This window comes from Sus scrofa, chromosome 15, assembly GCF_000003025.6.
Source record: "Sus scrofa isolate TJ Tabasco breed Duroc chromosome 15, Sscrofa11.1, whole genome shotgun sequence".
Taxonomy (NCBI): domain Eukaryota; kingdom Metazoa; phylum Chordata; class Mammalia; order Artiodactyla; family Suidae; genus Sus; species Sus scrofa.
In genome coordinates this window covers 73157162-73167345 of record NC_010457.5, presented here as the reverse complement: position 1 = coordinate 73167345, position 10184 = coordinate 73157162, and the positions used below count along the sequence as shown (strand labels likewise).

At 35.2% G+C, this 10184-nt stretch overlaps 1 long non-coding RNA gene across 1 annotated transcript in view; it reads left to right on the top strand.

Annotated features, from left to right (window-relative positions):
* LOC110257203 overlaps positions 7518-10184 on the top strand; it is a 46636-nt gene continuing 43969 nt past the window's right edge. Inside the window, exon 1 of the long non-coding RNA XR_002339491.1 lies at positions 7518-7817. This is a non-coding gene — a long non-coding RNA (uncharacterized LOC110257203). The remainder of the gene's footprint in view (positions 7818-10184) is intronic.

Below are 10184 nucleotides of genomic sequence, written 5' to 3'. Positions count from 1 at the left end.
ACTGTAGTATAAAAAAAAAAGTCACATTTCACATCACATATACTACAGTGTTTTGAGAAAAAGTCATTAGATTAATGGCTTTTTGAAATTCATTTAACATAACAGTTTTATATGCCTTGAGTCTATAAAATTCAATGTTCTTACCTTAGTCTCAACTCATACACATTATCTGGCCTTGCCTACTTCTCCATCTTCATTTGCATCACTCTTCCTCTTACTCACTCTGTTGTTAAAGACAAAAATTTCATCTACTTTTACCCCCACCCTGGCCCACAATAAATGCTAAAGAAATATCTTAGGTATAACAAGTGGGTGAACCAATAACATGTTTGTGTTTATGAAGATATTAAGCAAGTGAACAAAAGATGTTAAGCAAAAGAGCAATAAAACCACACACACACATACACAAATAGGATACAGGATATGTAGACTCCTATATCAAAACCTCAGGGTAACTGCAAACCAGAGAATCCTGAAGACACTACCAGAAAACTGCTGGAGCTCGTCAATGAATTTGGCAAAGTTGCAGGATACAAAATTAATACGTGGAAATCAACTGCATTTCTATATACTAACAACAAAAGATTAGAAAGAGAAATTAGGGATAAAATCCCATTTACCATCACATCCAAAAGAATAAAATACTTAGGAATAAACTTACCTGAAGAGACAAAGGACCTATACTCTGAAAACTATAAGACACTGATGAAAGAAATCAAAGATATCACAAATAGATGGAGCGACATACCATGCTCTTGGATTGGAAGAATCAATATTATCAAAATGACTAAACTACCCAAGGCAATCTACAGATCCAATGCAGTTCCTATCAAATTACCAAGGACAATTTTCACAGAACTTGAACAAAATATTTTAAAGTTTATTTGGAAGAACAAAAGACCCACAATAGCCAAAGACATCCTGAGTAAGAAAGAGGGAGCTGGAGGAAACAGGCTCCCTGACTTCAGACTATATTATGAAGCTACAGTCATCAAACACATATGGTACTGGCACAAAGACAGAAATGTAGATCAGTGGAACAGAATAGAAAGCCCAGAATTAAAGCCACACACCTAAAATCAACTAATCTGTGACAAAGGAGGCAAGAATATACACTGGAGAAAAGACAGCCTGTTCAATAAGTGATGATGGGAAAACTGGACAGCCACATGGAAAAGAATGAAATTAGAACACTTCCTAATGCCATACACAAAAATAAACTCAAAATGGATTAAAGACCTAGATATAAGACCAGATACTATAAAACTCTTAGAGGAAAACATAGGCTAAACACTCTCTGACATAAACCACAGCAATATCTTCTCAGATCCACCTCCTAGAGTAATGACAATAAACAAATGGGACTTAAACTTACAAGTTTCTGCACAGCAAAAGAAACCCTAAACAAAAAGGAAAAGACAGTCTACAGAATGGGAGAAAATATTTGCAAATGCATCGAATGACAAGGGATTAATCTCCCAATTTTATAAATACCTCCTACCTCTCAATACCAAAAAAAAAAAAAAAACCAAACCCCATCAAAAAATGGACAGAAGATCTAAACAGACAGTTCTCCAAAGAAGACCTATGGATGGCTAAAAAACACATGAAAAGGTGTTCAACATCACTCATAAATGCAAATCAAAACTACTATGAGGTACCACCTTATACCAGCCAGAAAGGACTCATCAAAAAGTCTACAAACAATAAATGCTAAAGAGGGTGTGGAGAAAAGGGAACCCTTTTACACGGTTGGTGATGTTGTAAATTGGTGCAACCACTGTGGAAAACATTATGGAGATTCCTCAGAAAACTACAAGTAGAATTACCATTTGATCCAGCAATCCCACTCCTGGGCATCTATCCAGAGAAAACCATGACTACAAAAGACACATGTACTCCAATATTCATTACAGCACTATTTACAACAGCCAAGACATGGAAACAACCTAAAATGTCCATTGACAGAGGAGTGGATAAAGAAGATAAGGTACATATACACGATGGAATATTACTCAGCCATTAAAAGGAAAGAAATAATGGCATTTTCAGCAACATGGATGAACCTGGAAATTATCATGCTAAGAGAAGTCAGACAGACAGTGAGACACCAACATCATATGCTATCACTTACATGTAGAATCTAAAAAAGGACACAATGAACTTTGCAGAACAGATGCTGACCCACAGACTTTGAAAAACTTATGGTTTCCAAAGGAGACAGATTGGGGAGCTGGGGGGATGAGCTGGGGGTTTGAGATGGGAATGCTATAAAATTAGGTTGTGATGATCATTGCATAACTACAAATGAAATAAAATTCACTGGGGAAAAAAGATACTAAATAAATTCCCTGTGCTATACAGTTAAAAAAAAAAAGGCAGTCATTACATTAAAAGAAAGTGTAATATGATAATTTTTTTGCGTTTTTCTTTTTTTTCTTGAGAGTAACCACAATGCCCATATTACCTTGAATAATAGTGCTTAAGAATAGCTGGAATTATATGAGCAAATCTAAATAACTAATCAAGGAGCTTTAAAAATGTACAAACCCCAGAAATAACATAAGACATTCACAATTTTTTTCTATATTCCTATGAAGATTACCTGGATTTCAACAAATTCTCTGAGAATTGCTTTTGTTGCATTAACCCTTTATAAACTTCCAAATCAATACTCTTTTGCATTTTGGTAAATAATCCAATTTTAACAATAGTTTAAAGTCGTCTTTTTGGAAATTTATTGTTTTTAAAATACTCACTTAGCTTTTCATTAAATCTTAAAATATTTCATTTGGATTCTTTGAGTCCAGGTGATTAAAGATAAACTATGACAATGGCTACAAATATACTACAGCATATTTCTAGGTTATCCATGTATTTACTCATTTTATCTTCACAATCACACTGTAGCAGGAAATATAGCTACCATATCCCTATTTCACATACACAGAAATTGAAGCTGGAAGAAACTATGCAATTTAATAAATGGGAACAAGTCAGGACTAAAGACATATACATGACTTCTGGGACAGTGCTGCTTCTTCCATTCCTAAATCCATTCCTTAAAATGCTCTTAGAAAATCAGTGGTATTTTCAGCAAAGCATCATAAAGCTTGAAGCTAGTAATCACATCCTCATTAGAGAACACATTTTCAGCTAATCAGACTCCCTGGCCATAGCCTTATCCCTTACAGCTTTTCAAAGCTATTCCTTGCAAATTGCCTGTTTGCACTGTATTTCTTACAGTGTAAAAGGAATTATCAGCAACTCCACACACGCACCACACATGTGAAACTGCAGAGCTCAGTATGAGTCTCCAGGTGTGTACAACAGAAATGAGGAGAGAAATCTACAAGTAGAAACTGAATCAACATTTGCTCATTCTGTGATTTTTTTCCCTTACAAATAGTAAGAAAAAATACCATTTTACATGCCATTTTTCTCTTAAATGGTATGTCCCATGAAGTGTGTATTTTTTGAAATTATTCATACTAACAGGTCTGGTTTCCACAGATCTGGCTTCCACAGAAAGTCAGATTTAAATTTACACAGCATCATTATTCACTTCAGACAGGGTGTTTCATGAATCTCGTAGTCCATGCTTTATTTACATAAAGAAATTGCCAACACTGTCAACAAGAATAGCAGACAGAGCTCTGCATAAGACTTTTTTTAATTATGTGGGATATCAAATTTAAACCCTGGTGTGAATGTGTGTGTTTATGTATCTGATGATAAATTTATATTTTCCACAATAAAACTTAGTTGACTGTATTTTAATACAGCAACTTAATTTCTGCAGAAATTGTTACCAAGGTGATATCTAAGCCAGAGAACTTCCCTTGGAATTAGACAGAAGTATTTACACTATCTTCAAGCTACTAGTAAACCTAATTTCTTAGCCTCTATGGGTGACCCTGCCTTGCCCATGTTGTGCTCTATGATAATAACTGCCTCATAGGAGTTATTTGCAAGGATTGATTATCATCTTAACACACTCATAATATTGCAAAATGTGTCTAGGACCAAGTAGGCACTTAAAATTATTAGCTTTCTTTAAACTGTATAGTAACAAATTCCCAACAGGATACAGTATATATCCACCTTTCCTTCAGAAATAATGGATACTTATATTCAGTAAACATATATATTATAGAGTCGTCTTCTCCCTATGTAATTCCCATATGAGCTCTAGGTTTATTTTTTATTTTTTAACTTCATTGGTTATCACTCCCCCACTTTTTACATTTGTATATTTAATTTTCAACTGCCATCTCTACTTGCTATCTACTAGCATCACACTATTATATGGCTCCAACAGTACTCTCAATTTTTTTATACCCTCTACTCTTCCAAGACTTCTCAGTAAATGGCATTCACCTGATTATTAAAACAGAGAACCCAGAAGTCATTCTTGATCCCTCCTTAATCTACAAACCACATTGTATCTGTCACCAGGTATCACCGGCTCTACTTTTTTTAATTTAGGCAAGATCTTTAATGAATAAATAGCAAGATATTCACAATTGATATAGTTCTTAAAATAAATACATCTATCATACTGAATACAGTTAAGTGCACTATCACTATGACTTTGGTTTCTATGAGAAAGCTTGGAAAGCAAGTGTGTTGCTAAGAATTTCTAACATAATTCATAAGGCTCCTCTATATTTTATTTTCAAACTGACTATGAGTAAAAATAAAAAGTTGAGGAGAGATTATTCCAAGTTTCAGCATGTAAATATATAGATATATGCTGATAGTTCCTCAGTAATTAAGGAACTAATAAAGTATCTTGAATATGTAACATTTTTTCCACAATGTTTATATCTGCATTTAAAAATTGGAATATAATTCACATATCATACAATTCAGCCATTACAAATGTACCATTAAGTGATTTTTAATATATTCAAAAAGGGGTGCAACCATCATCACTACCTTATACCAGCACACTTTCATAACTGCAATAGAAACCCTGTAGCCATTAGCAGTCACTCCCCATTCTCCCCTTCCCATGGTCCCTGGAAATCACTAATGTACTTTCTGTCTATGAATTTGCCTATTCTACTTTCAGAATTATCCCAAATGTGGGAACTGCCAATACTTTCTACTGGTACCACCTAGTCAAGCCATTATCTCTCATTTTGAATATAGCTAAAACCTCAGTACCATTTTCTGATTTTCCCTCAACTCCATATAGTCTGTTCCTCAAAAAAAGAGATGTTTTTACGTTAAATGAAAAGCAGTTTACATATTCACTACAATAACTATATCACAAAAAAATGGGCTAAGGTAAAGTAACTCAAAATGTGCCTAATGGGTAAGTTATTTTTCCTAAATTGTTTTCTAAGTTTTCACCATAGTTCTATGTTATGTAAAATATTTTTCTAATTATAAAATATTAAAATGAGAAAAAAATATGTAAAAACATTTGGATATTTTTTATAGCTATTGAAAACACATCAGAATACTACTCTTTCTATTATTTTACTGAATTTAAGTCCATTAATTATTATATTTATGCTTCTATGAATACAGATCTAAATTAACAATAGTGGATATAAATGTAGATAAATGTTATTTCTCTAACTTCAGGACATTTTAAAAGAATCACCATTAAAAAATATCCACTTATATTGGCGTTCCCATCGTGGCACAGTGGAAACAAATCCGACTGGGAACCATGAGGCTATGGGTTTGATCCTTGGCCTTGCTCAATGGGTTAAGGATCTGGTGTTGCTGTGAGCTGTGGTGTAGGTCACAGATGGGGCTCAGATCTGGTGTTGCTGTGGCTCTGGCGTAGGCTGGCAGCTACAGCTCTGATTCAACTCCTAGCCTGGGAAACTCCATATGCCACAGATGTGGCCCTCAAAAGACCAAAAAAAAAAAAAATCCACTTATATAATATTTATTCTATATGTTAATTTTAAAAGTATTACTGTGTTGTGATGGTAAAAATTTAAAAATTTCCTAATGATTCAGGTTCATATTCTTAGACTTATTATCTGCATTAAATACTTAAGATTATCTTCATGAATTTTACATATGACCTAGTTCTTTTGGCAACTTATTCTATGAGTATTCCCTCAAAGAGTCATTTATTGTGAAACTTTCCTTCTAACCTCCTTTATACTTTTTGTCTTTGTATGTATGTATGCATATATATGTATGTATGTGTGTGTGTATATATATATATATGGATTTTTTTCTTTACTTGGAAGTGTTAAATTTCTATAATTTTAAAATTCCTGTGATATGCTCAGTCTAACAAAATCTAATCTTAGGTGTACCTCTATATTCCAAATTTATAGGGATAACCACAAAAAAAAGATGACATTTAAGGAAGAGCTGCATTGATAGTAACAGTTCTGCTTGAGCAGAAATGAATCCGACTAGGAACCATTAGGTTGTGGGTTCGATCCCTGGCCTTGCTCAGTGGGTTAAGTTTCCAGCATTGCCGTGAGCTGTAGTGTAGGTTGCAGATGCAGCTTGGATCTGGTGTTGCTGTGGCTCTGGCTTAGGCCAAGAGCGAAAGCTCTGATTAGACCCCTAGCCTGGGAACCTCCGTATGCCGTGGGTGCGGCCCTAAAAAGGACAAAAGACAAAAAACAAAAACAGTGCTGCTTGATATTTATGTACAAGAGATTACTTATGGGGAAAGAAGTGTCATTCATATGTTAAGCCACATCTTGTCCTTCTAAAAAATTAGTTTACTATTCCTTTGCGTCACATGTCATCTTGTCATTAGAGCACTCTATAATAAGAGCTTTTGCTTTTGCATTATTTGAAAAGTTTCTAACTGGTACCTTGATTCTGTCCTGAATAGTTGTATCCTTGACACTTTTATTATAGATTAAGCTTGTTCAAAGTAGATTTGTAAAACGGTGATTTAAATGTAGATCACTTCAAATTGTGATTTAGTAAGTTTTAAGTCTACTTTTATAAATAAGATTAACACATGCATAAGACAAATACTATCTTTTTGTCACAGATATTATAGTGGCCCACTTGGGAAGGAAGATGCTTCAATATAGATACCAGTAGTTATTTTCACATCATTTTTAAATTGCACTTAATTAAATCTGATCTAAGCTTATTAGAAAGTAATCCAATCATACATAAGTCTGCAAGATAATGTGTTAACCCCACTTTATAATTCTTTTGTAGTTCTATTTTTTACATTTCTATTGTTGGAGGCTTGCCAGATATGCATATATACAGGCCATAGTGAATCAAAAAAACTAGATGGTGCTTGAAGAATGACGCTAATCTAGCCTTGCAAAATATATAAGACTTTCCCAGACCCCTGGAGGAAAGGGAGTGAGATGGGAAATGTACATTGTATGAGTGGCTGCTTGAAAGCAACTCCCTAAGGGAATTGGAGGAAAGGACATAATAGCCTTAAGCATAAACAATATAATCTTTCTCTGAAGGGTTAATCATTTATAGCATCTATGAATACAAAGGGTCTGTGCCTTGCTTGTCTGTAGCCTTGATCAGTAACATAGTAAATGACACATGTGATTCTGTACTTACAAGGAAGTAGAAAATAGCAAATAAAAATCATGACTTGGCTCAGAGGGTTGCTATTGCCTCCGAAGGCGGTAGCCCCCTGATCTCCACTCTATTTTTTTTGTCTCCTTTCTTAAATCTGCGGCACTGCTGACCTTGAGACCTGAGTTGACAAGCAGGTCTCATCAAGTGGCGCTGAACAGGGACCTGAAGCAGTTCACAGTCTACAAGACTAATGGACAGGTGCTGACAGACGCGGGGAATTCTGGCTGAAAAAGCGACAGACTGGAAAGTAACAAGAGGTGGGTACACCCCCGTGGATTTGAAAATCAGGGTTAACAATGGGGCAATCTTCTAAACATGCTGATTATATTCTTTTGTTGAAAACTTTACTACGAAGTTCGGGAGTAAAAGTGAAAGATGAAAATTTTCGAGAATTATTTGATGACATACATAAACATTGTTATTGGTTAGATCCTGAGAAAGGCACATTGCGTTTAGAGGAATGGAAGGAGGTCATGAGTTGTTTGTGCCATGCTTATCATAGTGAGGAGTCAATACCTCTGAGTGTTTGGTCTTTATGTAATTTAATTTATACTACCTTGGATCCTTTACAATCTGAAAATTCTGATTCTTCAGATTCAGAAAAGGAGGATATTCAAGAACATTTGTTAGTACATCAAGAGCAGGGTGAAGGTTTTAAATCTCCACATATTTGTGAAAACTTGGATAGGGAATTTAAGGAAGAGCTCCCTTTTGCTCCCAAGCACCAATCTACTTATGGCACTTATGCCTCTTCAGCTAAACCTCTTCCTTTTTCTCCAGTATCAGCCTTCTATTCCATGGCCTGATCCTGATTTAAAAACGGAACCTCCTCCTGTAGATCTTGAGGTACTGTGGGACGATGGAGCTTTTAGAGCTGTTAAGGCAGTTACTCAACATAAAGCTTTGGCTATGTCTAGCTTTCAAAAGGCAGTATCACAAACTAGAAAGGAAGGTGATCTAGAGGCTTTAGTTCTCCCACTACAAGCGCATAGAATACAACCTAATGCACAATTCCCTCAAGGGGGTATTCAGTATGATTATGAACCTTTATCATTTAAAGTCATAAAAGAAATTAAACAAGCTTGTACTCAATATGCAAGTAATTCACCTTATACTGTGGGATTAGCACAAGCTCTGGCACAGTCAGAATGTTTGATTCCCTGTGACTGGGAAATGATTGCTAGAACCTGCTTGACTACTTCTGAGTTCCTCCAATTTAAAACCTGGTATCAAGATGAGGCATCTCAGATGGCTTGGCACAATACTGCCAATAATCCTCCTGTCAATACAGTTTTTGAACAATTACTGGGAACAGGCAGATATACTGAAATTCAAAATCAATTACAATTTGATGATAATGTAATAGCCCAAGTTCGTTATGTATGTCAAAGAGCTTGGGAAAAGTTTAGCCCACCAGGACAAGGAACTCCTTCTGTTATTAATATCAAACAATCAAATGGAGAAACATACTGATTTCATTGCCAGGTTGACTAATAATTTACAAAAAACCGTGGCTAATCCAGAATTACGCGAGCTATTAATGAGGATGCTTGCTTTTGACAATGCTAATTTTGAATGTCAGAAAGTTTTACAACCTTTAAAGGCCAAAGGGAAGCCTTTAGAAGAACATATTAAGGCTTGTCATGATATTGGTTCAGAACCATATAAAATGCAGCTCTTGGCCAAGCAATAATTGCAATTCAAAATAAAAACAACAGTAATGTACAATGTTTTAATTGTGGAAAAGGGACATTTGCAAAAAAATTGCCATCTGCCTCATCGGCCTAAAACAGTTCCTGTCATTAATAATGCCAATAATAATAATACTAATAGACCTCCTGTGTTATGTCCAAGATGTCAAAAAGGAATTCATTGGTCTCATCAATGCCACTCCAGATTTCATAAGGATGGTTCCTCTTTATTGGGAAACTGGAAGAGGGGCCTCGCTCAGGGCCCCCAAAACAATATGAGCCAGAATCAAACTTGGAATACAGTTCCCTTTGTATATCCACAGAACAATTAACAACAAGAAACAAAGACTGCCCAGCCACTTTTTCACAATATCCGACTTACTGACCGCAACCACTGGCGGTTCAGCATTAGACATACCAGCTATTCATAATATTCTTTTAGTGCCTTCTATGGGAATTTATAAAATACCAACTGGTGTAAAAGGCCCTATACCACCTGGAAGTGTAGGATTAATTCTTGGAAGAAGTAGTCTAACAAGTAATGGTGTCCAAGTGTTATTAGGAGTTATTGATGAAGACTATCAGGGAGAAATTCGGTTGATAAAAACAGAAGCCCCCGTATCAGATTAATAAAGGAGATTGTATTGTGCAATTATTATTGTTACCATATAGAAAGACTCAAAAATCACATATTAAGAGAGAATGAGGCTTTGGTAGCACAGGAAAACAAGATTTTTGGCCAACTTTTATGTCTGATCAAAGGCCAATACTTTCCATTACAATTAATGGAAGAAAATTTGAAGGACTTGTGGATATAAGCACTGATGTATCTATTATATCTACTAAATATTGGCCATTTACTTGGAATACAGAACCTGTCCCTATTATTTTAATAGGAGTAGGGACAATGAAAAATATTTTAAAAAGTGCTCA